Here is a 14,743-nt window from a genome sequence, read left to right as displayed (position 1 = left end):
GTCTGCTGAGGGCAGACACACTCCCTAAGCCTACTGAGAATGTGCACTCCAAAGAAACTTCCACGCTTTCCTAATAGAGGCCATACCCTTTGACCTCCACACCCCCCCCCCCCCCCCCCCCCCCGCCAGCACGGGGACAATCCCCTGTACAGTATGTTCTTAAACAACTTTTGTTGAATGAATGATCTCTCTCTATGCCAGGATTCAGATATTTTTCCTCTTTTCTTTTCTAATTTAATCCAGAAATTGGCCTGGGTTTATCAAAGCCTTGCCAGGGTTTGCAAACAATCAAAGGCATGCAAACTCCCTTTCTCACCAACTTCCAAGAATGTTGGGGCCGTGTGGCAATGGTGGGGAAAGCAGTGGCAGGAACAGAAATGTTTTCTGTTGATCCCCCCGGGACAGAGCTGGGGGAGGGTGTCCCCTTGTGACCAGGCCCGGGAGCTGCAAGCTAGCCAGGGTGAAGGCAGTGCCCCAAGTCCCCATTCACGTGTCTCTGGCTATGATTTCTGGGAAAGAGAAAAACAGCTTTGAAACCAGACCCTGAAACCTGGTTGCCCTAAGTTGGAGGCAAGTAGGCAGACAGAGCTCGCAGGCAAAGGGGGACACATATGGGCTTGGCCGTAGCACAGGGTGGGAGAACGGGGAGCAGAAGTTCCCATGGTTGCTCAGCAGCTCCCCAGGCCCTGGGGGCTGCTTGCACCCTGGGCTGCAGCAGGGCATTCTGGGTACCGCTCTGCCACCTCGTGTGTGTCCCACTGACCTGAGAGCACGGCCTGTGCACTGCTAGGAGGTAGAGTTATCGGGGTCAGTGGTGTGCGTGAAGCTGATAGAATGCCTAAGAGAAGGCACATCTCACAGCTGGCAGGACAGGCGGGGAGGCATCAGCCCAGGTGAGGTGGCTGTGAGCAGGAGGGGGTGGTGGGGATGGGGCAACAGGAGAGGGCATGACCCCCTCCCCAGAGATCCCCTTCTGGGTCCCACTCACTTGTGGTCATGGAGGAATGAGCAGACCCACTGTTGCCAGCTCTGGGGTTTGTTTGGTTTTGGTTTTTTTTTTTTCATGAGAAACTAGAAATCCAACTTTTATGGGAAATCTAATTATTTTTCAATGTCAGCAACAAATTGAAATTAAGACCTCACACTGCACAAGTGAATCAGAACATGACCACAGGACATAAGTCTGGCCGGTCAGCTGGTGGACGGTTCCTTCTGGCCAGGAAGAAGGGAGGCACGGCCTGCCCTGCTGTGTCCTGTAATGGGGGATAATTAGTGCCACCTCCCAGTGCTGTCGTGAGCATGACTCGAGTGAAACACCGGGAGAGTGCTTTCCGCGGAGTGCGGGGCCCATGGAGGGCATCCTGAGGACGCGAGCTGTTCCTGGCTGTGTGTTGGTGCAGTGGGTGCTCTCTGAACCCCTGGTCTAAATTGGGCCACGTTCTGGGCACTGAGGTACAGGGGCCAGCGGTCATGTCCTTGTGCTCAAAAAAGTTGGATCGTGCGAGAGGTGGGAGCAAGGAAGGGAAGAGTAATTGTACCCTGGTTAATACATGTGCTGATTGTGCAAATATGCGGCATTCTGGGTCACAGGGAAGAGTGCCTCCGATGAAGGCCACTTGAGCTGCCCCTAATGCAGAGGCTGGGGTTAACGAGGAGAGGAGGCTGGTGTATGCCACTGTTGCTGCAGGTGTAGGACAGCATGTGCAAAGGTCTGGTGGCATCGCCACATCATAGCATGAGGTCGGGACCCCCTGGGATGTAGGGTGCTGGCGTGAGGCAGGAAATGAGGTTGGCCAAGCCTTTTGCGTCAGGCCAAGGGGCACAAAAAGGAATGATGCCTGGGGTCCCACCATAGTATGACAGGGGAGCCATGAGGTTGGTTTGAGATCTGAAAAGAGAAACTTCTCTCTTTAAGAGTTTGGGGCTTATGCCTTATGTTATGGGAAACGCCTCCCCCCACAGCGTGAGGTGAGGAGACTGAGTTTTGCCATGTGAGGAGTCACTCACCTGCTGTCTCTACGTTGCGCCCAGTGGCCCGTGAGTTCGCTCTGCTGGATAAGGTCACCAAGGCTCAGAGAGGCCTGCTGGTGCGGGGGGAGGAGGGGACATGGCAGACGGGGATTCACGTAAGGGTGGGAAGACCGGCCTTCAGTGGGGAGCTGGCCCAGGTGCCTGGCCCCTCCCCGCCGTCCTGGCCTGAAGAGCGAGTACTTCCCATTCCTTGAGGAAGAGCCAGGCACGTTCCACCTTGGCTGTCTCTGGTCTCCCACATTTGACATCACGAGCCCGCGCCCCAGCCTGTTTTCCATCTACTTCCCCTCTCCTGGTATTTTGCCCCGGCTTTTCCTTCTATTGTGTCTTCCTGTCCTAAGATTTGCTCGCTCGCCCACACAGTCGCCCACTCGGGACATGTTTACAGAGCACCTGACCCGTGCCAGACACAGCCCTCGGTGCTGGAATGTGGGGGTGGGGAAGCCTGGGGAGGAGGAGCGTCCTACCTGCATGGAGGTCACATTCCAGTGGGGGCGGGGTGGACAATAGGCACCTGCCTCCTCCCATGCCCCGCCCCCCAGCCATGATGATGTAAGAGGGGGAGGTACCTTGGTCTGGCCTTACCTCCGCCTCTTCCTCCCTGAGGAGTGTGGAGCCCTGCGCTCACCCCCAGGGTTCTGCCAGCCGCCCTCCCTGCCCTCTGCAGGAGGCCGACTGACAGACGTGGGAGTCTGGGAGCAGCTCGTCCTTGGCCTCCCTGGGGAGAACCGACCGTTGTCAAAGCAGGAGTCCGCGTCATTGTGGACAAGGAGGTCCAGGCGTCGTCACTCCTTGGTGACAGCTTGCGGCAGCTGCGGACCTTGTCTCTGCAGACTCTGGCAAGGAGGTGACAGCCGGGCCTTGAAAGCAGAGAGTATGACACTGCACGGGGCTCCTGGTCTGAGCCCCCACTCTCGGCCTGCCTGCTCCGTTCTGGGGTACGGTGCAGGGTCCTGAGGGGTCCTCTCCCCTGCAGCAGGGGTGCGTGGTGTGTGTCTCAGAGGGTTTAGGAGTGCATACGAAGGTGTCACACGCTTAATGTCAAATTCAGAGGGTCTGCTTACCTGATTTGCATGTTCCACACACAGCAAAGGGCCAGCATGTAGTAGGTGTTGAGTAAATGTCTTTTGAATAAATGAGTGAGTGAATTCTCATAAAGTGACGATGGTCCTACAGACTCCCTTAAGGTTTTTTTAATATTTATTTATTTTTCAGAGAGAGAGAGAGAGAGAGAGAGTGCAGGGGAAGAGCAGAGAGGGAGACACAGAATCTGAAGCAGCTCCAGGCTCTGAGCTGTCAGTACAGAGTCCAACGTGGGACTCAAACTCACAAACCTCGAGATCATGACCTGAGCCAAAGTCGGACGCTTAATCAGCTGAGCCTTCCAGGCGCCCCCAGACTCCCTTAAGAAATATAGACTCAGGGCACCTGAGTGGCTCAGTCGGTTAAACATTAGACTTTTGATTTCGGATTTTGGCTCAAGTCATGATCTCATGGTTTGTGAGTTTGAGCCCAGCACAGAGCCTGTTTAGGATTCTGTCTCTCTCCCTCTCTTTTTTTTTTTTTTTTTTTTTTTTACAAATAGTTTATTGTCAAATTAGTTTCTACATAACACTCAGTGCTCATCCCCAAAGTGCCCTCCTCCATGCCCATCCCCCCCTCCCCCCCACATCCATCAGTCCTCAGTTTTTGTCAGCATTCAAGAGTCTCTCATGGTTTGCCTCTCTCCCTTTCCCCCACCATTTCTGCCCTTCTTCTCCCCCTTGTTCCTCCGTCAAGTTCCTCCTAATCCTCCTATACGTGCAAACATATGATATTTGTCCTTCTCTGCCTGACTTATTTCGCTCAGCATAACACCCTCAAGGTCCATCCATGTTGCTACACATGGCCAGATTCCATTGTTTCTCATTGCCATGGAGTATTCCATGGTATAGATAAACCACATCTTCTTGATCCATTCATCTGTTGATGGACACTTAGGCTCTTTCCATGTTTTAGCTATTGTGGAGAGTGCTGCTATGAACATTGGGGTACATGTGCTCCTATGCCTCAGCATTTCTGTATCCCTTGGGTAAATTCCTAGCAGTGCTATTGCTGGGTCATAAGGGAGTTCTATTGTTAGTTTCCTGAGGAACCTCCACACTGTTTTCCAGAGGGGCTGTACCAGTTTACATTCCCACCAACAGTGTAGGAGGGTGCCCGTTTCTCCACATCCTCGCCAGCATCTAGAGTCCTCTGATTTGCTCATTTTAGCCACTCTGACTGGCATGAGGTGGTATCTCAGTGTGGTTTTGATTTGTATTTCCCTGATGAGGAGGGATGCTGAGCATCGTTTCATGTGTCTGTTGGCCATCTGGATGTCCTCTTTGGAGAAGTGTCTGTTCATGTCTTCTGCCCATTTCTTCACTGGGTTGTTTGTTTTTTGGGCGTGTAGTTTGGTGAATTCCTTATAGATTCTGGATATTAACCCTTTATCTGATATGTCATTTGCAACTATCTTTTCCCATTCCGTTGGTTGCCTATTAATTTTCTGGGTTGTTTCCTTGGCTGTGCAGAAGCTTTTAATCTTGATGAGGTCCCAACAGTTTATTTTTGCTCTTGATTCCCTTGCTTTTGGGGATGTGTCAAGTAAGAAGTTGCTGCGGTGGAGGTCAAGGAGGTTGTTTCCTCCTTTCTCCTCTAGGGTGTTGATAGTTTCCTGTCTCACGTTCAGGTCCTTTATCCATTTTGAGTTGATTTTTGTGCATGGTGTGAGAAAATGATCTAGTTTCATTCTTCTGCATGTTGCTGTCCAGTTCTCCCAACACCATCTGTTAAAAAGGCTGTCTTTTTTCCATTGGATATTCTTTCCTGCTTTGTCAAAGATCAGTTGGCTGTATACTTTTGGGTCCACTTCTGAGTTCTCAATTCTGTTCCATTGGTCTATGTGTCTGTTTTTGTGCCAATACCATACTGTCTTGAGGAGACAGCTTTGTAGTAGAGGCTGAAGTCTGGGATGGTGATACCTCCCGTTTTGGTTTTATTTTTCAGGATTACTTTGGCTATTCGGGGTCTTTTGTGGTTCCATACAAATTTTTGGATAGTTTGTTCTAGTTTTGAGAAGTATGCTGGTGCAATTTTGATTGGAATTGCATTGAATGTGTAGAGTGCTTTAGGTAGTAATGACATCTTAACTATATTTATTCTTCCTATCCATGAGCATGGAATGTTTTTCCATTTCTTTGTGTCTTCTTCAATTTCCTTCATAAGTTTTCTATAGTTTTCATCAGACAGATCTCTTGTATCCTTGGTTAGGTTTATTCCGAGGTATTTTATGGTTTTTTGTGCAATGGTGAATGGGATCAGTTTCTTGATTTCTCTTTCTGTTGCTTCATTATTGGTGTATAAAAATGCAACCGATTTCTGTACGTTGATTTTGTACCCTGCAACTTGGCTGAATTCTTGGATCAGTTCTAGTAGGCTTCTGGTGGAGTCTGTTGGGTTTTCTATGTAGAGTATCATGTCATCTGCGAAGAGTGAAAGTTTGACTTCCTCTTTGCCAATTCTGATGCCTTTGATTTCCTTTTGTTGTCTGATGGCTGATGCTAGGACTTCCAGCACTATGTTAAACAACAGTGGTGAGAGTGGACATCCCTGTCGTGTTCCTGATCTCAGGGGGAAAGCTCTCAGTTTTTCCCCATTGAGGATGATGTTAGCTGAAGGCTTCTCATAGATGGCTTTGATGATGTTTAGATAGGTTCCTTCTATCCCAACTTTCTCGAGAGTCTTTATTAAGAAGAGATGCTGTATTTTGTCAAATGCTTTTTCTGCATCTATTGACAGGATCATATGGTTTTTATCTTTTCTTTTATTGATATGATGGATCACATTGATTGATTTGCGAATGTTGAACCAGCCCTGTAACCCAGGAATGAATCCCACTTGATCTTGGTGGATGATTCTTTTGATATGCTGCTGGATTCGATTTGCAAGGATCTTGTTGAGAATTTTTGCATCCGTATTCATCAAGGATATTGGCCTATAGTTCTCTTTTTTTGTTGGATCTCTGTCTGGCTTGGGAATCAGAGTGATGCTGGCTTCATAAAATGAGTCCGGGAGTTCTCCTTCGACTTCTATTTTTTGGAATAGCTTGAGAAGAATTGGGATTAATTCTGTTTTAAATGTCTGGTAGAATTCCCCAGGGAAACCATCAGGTCCAGGGCTCTTATTTGTTGGGAGATTTTTGATCACTGATTCGATTTCTTCTCCCTCTCTTTCTTAAACTAAAAAAACATAGACTCTACCTGTCCAGGGAAAAGACATCCCAGAAAGTCCTCATCCCTTCCTAGATGCTAGAAGTTTGAATCATCTGGTCATCAGGATGCATGGTTTTAATTTCAGCAGATTTGCTAACTTGCTCTCAAAAGCCTTTGCCCCAGTTCCCACTTGTGCTTCTGTGGGTGTGTTTCTCAGTTTCTCTGGGCCTCAGTTTCCCCACTGGTAAAACAGGGGTAATAACGCTCACTTGCAGGGTGTGGGAGGTGAAAGGCAATGACGTGAGGAAGCGCGTGGCACAGGGCTTGGAAGGCCACCGCTTCCCAACAAAGTGCCACAGCCATTCCTTGGTCGGTGACATCTGCCAAAACAGCCCAGCTCTTGTCCTCGAGCAGCGTGGCTGTCGTGGAGACATGCTCACCCTGCTTTAGGTCAGGAAGGAGGACAAGGGCCTTGTTGGCCGGAGGCACAGCCCATGCCCTCCACCCGATGGGGAGAAGGTCACAGCCGAGGGGAGCCCGGAGCTGGTGCCATTCCCTGCAGAGGGGACCACACCCGAGACTTGTCCCCGGAATCGGAGATGTTCCGGCCTTCAGGGCAGGGTGGCCTTCTGAGGCAGGGTGCTCAGGCTGTATCCTAAAGTTTTCAGACCTAACAGGCTCTGGGCACTGAGGATAGACCAGCCATGGACGCAGACGAGACCCCAGTTCTCGGGCACGGGTGCAGCGGAGGGAGAGGGCGGCTAACCAGCCAACAAATGGGGGCATTCGATACGGTGATGGTGCCGCAGAGGAAACAGCCCGAAAGGGAGCAGCATCTGAGTTAGCACAGCCAGCCCCGAGGGAGTGTCCTCCAAGCGAACGTGGGACACGGGGCACAGCCTGGGGAGCAGGTGACAGCCAGTGTGGGGCGGGGCATCGGTGCCCTCCTTCCTGCCCAAGCCTGGCGACAGGAACTCTCTCCCTTTGGTTGTGGGCTCCCCGTGAAGCACAGGGTGCGGGGTGCCTTTCTGTCTTCTTTTGTCTGCACTCGGTTCTGGGCGGCTGGTCTGAGCCTGGGCCCCGGGCAGTTAGCACACCGCTCGGCCCCTGGGGGGCTCAGTGACTCGAGCGGATTCTGGCCATGCCAAGGGCCACATGCCGCACGCAAGGCCAGGCCTTTTCCTCCCGCATTCAGGGTGGCTCCTTACGTTCAGGTGTTAGGAATGGTGCAGAACCGCCAGTGAATCACTCTCGGGGAGGGACGTGTCGGCGGCCCACAAGCCTGGCAGTGAGTATATTGCCGGAGGGTAGGATTGGACCAGAGCTTCTGAATTTTGCTGGCGCCTCCAAATTCCTCGTGAGCCCCGCCTGTGCCGGGGACACAGGTAACCATCTAAGCTGTCCTGCTTTTCTCCATCTCTTCTGGGTCAGTGCCTCCCATCACATGGAGACCCCCTGGGACCCTAGTGGCAGTGGGGAGGCTGGTGTGAGCCCTCGCCATGGGGGGGGGGGTCAGGTCTGGCCCTGGGCTCTCTACCTGGATGGCTCAGATGTGCTGGGCCCCACCTGGTCCAGGTCAGTTGCGGGGATGCCTTGTCCCCTCTGCAGCCTCTCCCAGCCCATAGCCAGCCACTCTCCACCCTGGCCAGCGTGAGAGAGGAGGGTCTGGAGCCCATCTACACCCCTCTGGGGTGGGGGTGGGGTCAGCTGGTACTCAGAGCAGTTCACTCAAACCAGCTCCCCCACCCCATTCCTCACCTTGCACTTAGTGCCACATTGGCAACAGACCCCACTCTCATGATGCAGTTTCTGCTCAGAGCCCAAGTGGGAAGCAGGCCTGTAGCCCTCACAATCTATGTGCTGGACCTGAAAGGTGTGTGGGAAGCAGAAGCGGGTGGGGCACCATGACCTGGCTCTGGCTTCCTACCTCGCCCTCAGCCCCTCCCGTGACCCCCTTCATCAACCAGGACACTTCTGTCCCCAGGGCTTCCCATGTGCCATGACCAGCCCTCCTCACGAATGGCATTTTCCCTCTCTTTCTTTGGGTCAAAATGGTGATAGGACAGCAGAAAAATGTGAATCACAGTAGGAAGGGGAAAAAAATCATTGTTTTCTGATGACATCGTGGTGCCCGGTTGGACACTGGTGACAAAGATGACATCCCAGGGGCGGAGGTCATGCCTCTCAGACTCCGAGACTGGCTAGGGAGGCGAGGATGCCGCGAGGTCTTTCCACCGTGGGCCCCACCCCAAAATGCCTCCTCTGGAGGAGACTCCATGGGGGTCGGAGCCCCAAGGCTGTCGGTCAAGTGCCGAGGAGCTCAGGGGAAGGCCAGGCACACAGGCCATGTCCCCAGGCTCCCCGGGGCCATGGCAGATGCCCGCAAGAATCAAGATCCCTGCCTTCTCTCTGCTCCTTCTCTCTCAGGGGCATCCAAACAGTGGCCTCTGCGGGGGGAGGGGGCGGGGAGGGAGAGACACCAGTCCCTGGCCTATGGCCTCAGCAGTCTGTCCCTCCCTTGTTCTGCAGCATTACCCCCTTTCTGATGAGTTGTTGGCCAGTGAGTGGGAAGGTCAGGCCCCACAGGGTGGTGTGGCCGTCCCTTACCACCTGGCAGGGAGATCCCCCCACCCCCCGATGTGGGGGACACACACACACACACACACACACACACACACACACACGGCGGGCAGCAGCGTGGGCTTTGGAAAATGCCTGGCGGGCACTCCGGCGGCCCAGAGGAGAGCCCCTGGTGGGCCCCAGAGTGAAGCCTGGGCGTGTCCCACATGCCTGGGGTTTTGCTAGATGCTTTAAGTACAGCGTTGAAGCCGGTGCTGCTAACACCCTGAGCGATGAGGCCCCGCATCACAGCGGGCCGGTGGCTGAGCCCATGCTAGACCCCATGCAACCCGACAGAGACAGGCGCGGCCCCGAGCAGTAGTTAGCATCGACGGACCTGTTTCCTAAGAGGGGTCGGCTCTGTGCCTGGTGAGCATATGCTGGGCCTGCCCTGGGCTCTGGGCATCTGACTGAAGCCTGGGAGTGGAGGGGGTGATACCTGTGGAGGTATCCCCAGTGCCAGCAGAGGGTGGCCTGACGTGGGCCCAGGGACAGGAACAGTTTGGCCCTCGCTGGAGGAGTCTTGGGGTCTTGAGGCCGGGACCTGGGACTCCGTGTTGAAGGAAGACTCTTCCCCGCATCCCATTTTTACTCTCCGGTCTGAGCCAGTCCTGCCCATTTGCATTTCGTGGCAGTTGGATCTTTTGAGCAGCGGCTAAGCTAGCATCGTGTTTGCTCTCGTGTTGCCTGCGACACCCTGTGGAGAAGCCAGCGGGGCAGGAAGACCTGCAAAGGGTGTTTGTTCTCACGATAAAACCAGGCACTTGCCGCCCTGCTCATGTGGCAGCAGATGCGCACAGGCAAAAACAGTGTGGCCTCTGCCAGGTTGGCCCACGCCTGCTCCTGAGGGTCCTCAGACCAGAGGATCCTAAATACCCCCAGAGACGCCACAGAGCACCATGTGAGCCCTGCTTCCTGAGGCCTCGTGACGGACTTTTCCGGGCCTGGCTTGCTCCCCAGTGTGGTGCCAGGAGAAGCTTGGGCTGCCCCGCCCCGGTTTTCAAAGTTCAGCACAGGGGAAGGGGTGATGGGTTTCCTGGAGGTTGGGCACGAGGGGGATCCCCACCGGCGGCTCTGCGTACAGGGAGCCCCATCTCCTGGGCCTGGCTTCCCTGCCCCCTCCCGTCCCCAGATCCTTCCAGCAGAGAGAAAAGTCACCTCTGCCCAGCAGCCTTAGGCCACCTGCCAGGGCTCCCGGGTCGCCAGGGTGGAACTGTGCCACAAAAGAGGCAAACCTTTACATTATCATGCAGAGCTTGTGTCCTTCTTCATTGTCTATTCCAGAACAGAAACTTGGCCTCATCTTTGCATAAGCAAAAGGCACATCACAGTGTATTTCCCCCAAACAAGAGAGCCGTTGGCCTCTCTCTGCACAAGGAAGGGCTGCGGCTTTGAACATTTTCCTCTAAGGTTTAAAGATTCCAGGATCAATTTCTCAAGACAGGGCTCAAGGACACTGTCCTGGCTTCCCCTCCCCCTGTGGTCTGGGCAGAGGAGAGCAGCCTCCCCAGCACACAGGTCTCCCGGAGGGCGGGGTGGGGTTGGGGGTGCACTTGGGCACGTAGCTAGGGTCCTGGTCATTACAGGGCACCATGGGTCTTGCCACTGTCACACATTTTTGCCTATTTCCTATCGTTCCACATTCTCCGAAGTTACTCACCCATTGATTTATTCATTCATCCACACTGTGGGGACACAGCAGTGAGCAAGGAGGAAGGGTGCCTCTCCTATCAAGCACAGAGTCCAGACTTGGAGCAACTACTTTAGTGGGTACTGTGAGCAGGGACAGTCAGGTTGGGGAAAAAGCATGAGAAGACAGAAGGCACTGCAAGTGCAAAGGTCCTGAGGTAGGGATGGGCTCTCTGTGCAAGACGCATAGAGGCCAGTGGCTGGACCACAGTGTACAAGGCCAGGACAACCTGAGAGGAGGTGGTAGGGCTTCGATTTTATTCCGATTGCAATGAGAAGGCGTTGCAGTGGACGGGAATTAAGCAGGAGGGTCACTGCCCCCCCCTGCTTTGAAACACATTTATTACCATGACTTTGTTTTCTCAGATGCTCTTCAGATATTTCAAGAATTCTGGGGCCAGAGAGGGAGAGAGGGAATTCCAGGGATGAATCATTGCACAAGAAGCTGGAGAGAGCAGCCAGGCTTTGCAGAAGGCGGAGCTGTGAGACTGGGGCCTCCCAAGCAAAGTAGCTGAAGGCGAGTACAGAGCAGCCAACCAGGGCCAGCTTAGAGAGGGCTCTGAGTGCCGGGCCAAGGGGCCGGGGCTGCTCCTGAAGGCACTGGGGAGCCATTGAGGGTTTCAAGCAGAGGAAGAGGAGGCCAGATCTGCTGAGCAGTGACCGTCCTGAAGAACGGTGCGTGGGGCTGTGGGCAGGACAAGAGGCAGAAATGCACCCGGGAGCCCCTGTTGCCTGCCTGCCTGTCTGGGAGATGGGATTGGGGTCAGGGGAGGAGACGGGCGACGTGAGAGAGATGTTTGGAGCTGACTTCCATCTTCAGTGACCCTTTTTGCCACGTCTGTCAGCTCGGCAGAAATGTTGTAGCTGTGTTCCTATTAAGGAATTTTACTCATCGGTTCCCAGTGGTCTCCATGCCCAGGTGGGTCCCGGTGGCTTCTAGCATCTGTGCGGCATCCCCTGGGGAGTGGAAGGCAGCTGGGTCCAAGGGCTGAGGCCACTTTACAGCCCCCTGAAAAGCTGGCATCACCCTGGGGGGCAGGGCAGGGCCCACGCCTCAGGCCAGTGGAGGGGGATGGTGGTGGGGGTCCCTCTCCTCAGCACTGCCCCACATTCCCTGAGAGGTGTTGTAGAGGGAGGCCAGGGCACGGCCCACTGCCTCTCCTAGAGGAACAGACCGTATGGAGAGGTGTCCCCCATGGAAGGGACAGAGGCTTCCTAAGGGAGAAACCGTGAAAGGCTCACTGCGGTTGAAAGTGACTGGGGATGGGGCTGCCAGCCTGACCCATGGCCTGGCCTCCTTCCTGGCTCTCCTACGGGTGTGCCTCTCCACAGCCCAGCCCAGCCGTTGAGAGCTTGGAAGGTAGGGGCTCCCCTGTCCCGCCCCCACTTGGTGGCCAGACACCCCTCCCCAAGCAGGATGTGGGGCCTCAGCCTCACAGAGCTTAGCGCCGAGCGGTGGAGTCCCTGGGGTTCTGGTCACCCCCTGTCCCAAATCAGGAGTCAGGGTCAGGCCCACTCAGTATCCAAGGACACGGGACACCTTACCCGAAAGGCAAGGGGCTACCTTTGGGCACAGTGGCAGGGGCCAGGGGAGCAGGATGCTGGGCCCTGACGGGCAAGATCTGGGCCAGGAAGTGGGAAGGGGACCAGCCCTGCGTCCCCTCCCTCCCTGTGGGGGGACCAGCAAGCACACCCTCACTCAGAGCCTCAGCTTACCCTGTGCTCAGGTGGGACTGACTACCTCTCATTCTGCCTCCAAAGACTGTTGAGAGCAAAACATGATCTAGATACTTCTGTGAACTCAGTCCCCAATCCCTTCCGAATATCAAAGCAGGTTTCCTGTCTTTGCAAAGATTGGAACACCACAGGCTTACAGCCCCACTGCGCACTCGGGGGGCCAGGCCCCCTCAGGGTGCACCCCTAGGCCAGCTCTGAGAGGTGCAATTAGAGCATGGGCCCTGGAGAGGCACTATCAGGGTGTCGAGGGAGCCTCGAGCCCCTCATTTTCTGGGGTTGCTCTGAGAGACGACCCCAGGACATTTTCCTTCCTGACTCCGTGCAGAGTGGACTGCCTCCATTTGCCAACAAGGGGTTGAGGCTGAGCAGGCCCAGGGTGTTCCCCCAATTCTAGGCCACGTCACTTCTCACATCTGCTCCTTCTCTCCACTCGTCCCCAAATCTGAGCCCCAGACTTGACACCTCAACTGCTGTAATAGGCACTTCAATCTACGGTCCATAAAGGAGCTAGAGTAATCTTTGTAAAATGCAGCATCATTATATTTCTCCCAGGGCTCTGTATCCTCCATTGCTCTTTGAATAGAATTAGAATCCTTCTCACTACCTGAATACCTGTGTAGTCTGGCCTCAGGGGCCCTCTCCTCTTGGCCCAGTTCTTAGACCCTGCTTCACTGCCTCTGACCCCAGGACATTTGCACATGCTACTTTGCCCAGAGCACTATCCCTGCTTTACTGAGCTAACTCCTTCTCATTCCTTATCTCTGAGATGAAATGCCACATCCTTTGGGAGCCCACCAGTCCTCATCAGGGCGGATTCCCCGTTAATATGCCCTCAAGGTTCTCTGCCTATCTCTCGAGGTCTTCATCAGCATCGTCATGATGGTGGAGCTGTTTTTGACAGAGAGCCAGCTCCAGGCTGGTTCACTGCTGAATCCCAAATGCTAACATGATGCTTAGCATGCAGTGGGGCCAATAACTTTCTCCTGGGTCTACTGGGCACCTGCCCAGGTCCATGGAGAAAGAGAGTCCAAGGCCAAGCAACTCTAGACCCCAGGGAGTAGTGGGCCCCATGAAAGGCCAGGGTGGCTGAGCTTGAGAAGGCCCATGGCCAATCTATCAGAGGCTCAGTGCCGGGCTGGAGCATTACACACTTGGCAGGATGGACCAAAGCTGAAACGTGAGGGAAAAGTCAGCTTTTTCTAGTTCTTATATTTGACACCACCCTCACTCCAGGACAGAAGGGGAAAATGTGACCCAGCCCATGAGAGGTGGCTCAGGCTTTTCATGTTCAGAAGGCTTTAGGGGGAATGGTCAGGTCAGAGGGTAGGCTCTGACTCTGGGCTTGTCTCAGCTCAGGCTGCTCTAACCACATACCACAGGCCGGGTCACTGAATTTCACATTAATTCCTCATAGCTCTGGAGGCTGGAATCTAAGATCAAGGTGTCAGCCAATTTGGCTCTTAGTGAGGTCTCTCTCCCTGACTTGCACAGGGCCTCCTTCTTGCCATGTCTTCACATTAGAGAGGGAGGGGGTGGAGATCAAGAGAGAGAGAGAGAGAGAGCACTCTGGTGTCTCTTCCTAGAAAGATACTGATCTCATCATAGGAACCCCCTCCCATAACATCAGCGAACCCTAATCACCTCAGAGATGTCCCACCTCCAAATAGCATTATGTTGGGGGTTAGGAACTTGAGGGCACGCGATTCAGCCCATACCAGGGCTGTTCATCTCCTGTCCTCCTCCCTCGGGGTAAGGGTGGTGCATGGCCTAGCCACCCTGCATCTGCACACATCTGTCCCTGCATGCTCTGCCCTGGGCAGTGACCCTCCAGGCTGAGGCCCTGTGGTTGGGCTCACTCAGGGTTTATTCTCTCTGCCGTGGCCACACAGCGTCCGCCCTCCTCTCCTGCAGGCCAGCACTCTCCGAAGCCACCCTTTCTCCATATGAACCTGTCCCTTCTCAGGTCCCGGACAGCAGAATCGAGCCCTCTCTACTTTTGGCTTCTTTCCAAATATCGGGGCTGTTTTGATGGTCTCTGCCCTGTTCCCCACCCCTCACCTCTGACTCGCGAGACATGGGCTGGGGGTCAGGGGTGAAGGAGTAAACTGAAGCCTAGCCATGCCTCCCGGTCTTTCTCCCCTCCTTTCCTCCCTCCTGCCCCCTCCAGCTGCAGCGGGACCTCCCCATGTAACCGCCTTCTTGGCTTCCACACCATAACTTCCGGTCAAATCTGCGAGCCAAATTGGCCGGGCTTTGCCTGTGAGAGATAAAGCCATACTTTGGAGACAAAAACCCCTTTCTCTCTTAAAAACTGGCTTTTAGAGCTGTCGTCTCACTGTAGACTAAAAGAATCTAGTTTGACCCACATTTAGGGGGCGCACCCTGCCCCCCCTCATGACCTCATGGGGAGGCGTCGGGCAATCAGATTTAGC

At 54.2% G+C, this 14,743-nt stretch overlaps 1 protein-coding gene across 1 annotated transcript in view; it reads left to right on the top strand.

Annotated features, from left to right (window-relative positions):
• The window catches only part of ADAMTS2 (ADAM metallopeptidase with thrombospondin type 1 motif 2), a 235,876-nt gene that overhangs the window by 148,606 nt on the left and 72,527 nt on the right, over positions 1 to 14,743 (top strand). The gene's annotated exons all lie outside the window — the stretch shown is intronic.

The sequence above is a fragment of the Hyaena hyaena genome, unplaced genomic scaffold (assembly GCF_003009895.1).
Source record: "Hyaena hyaena isolate Hyena2069 unplaced genomic scaffold, ASM300989v1 scaffold_428, whole genome shotgun sequence".
In the NCBI taxonomy this organism is placed as follows: Eukaryota; Metazoa; Chordata; class Mammalia; order Carnivora; family Hyaenidae; genus Hyaena; species Hyaena hyaena.
The sequence above is the reverse complement of the archived record's forward strand: the minus strand, read 5'-3'. Positions and strand labels throughout refer to the sequence as shown.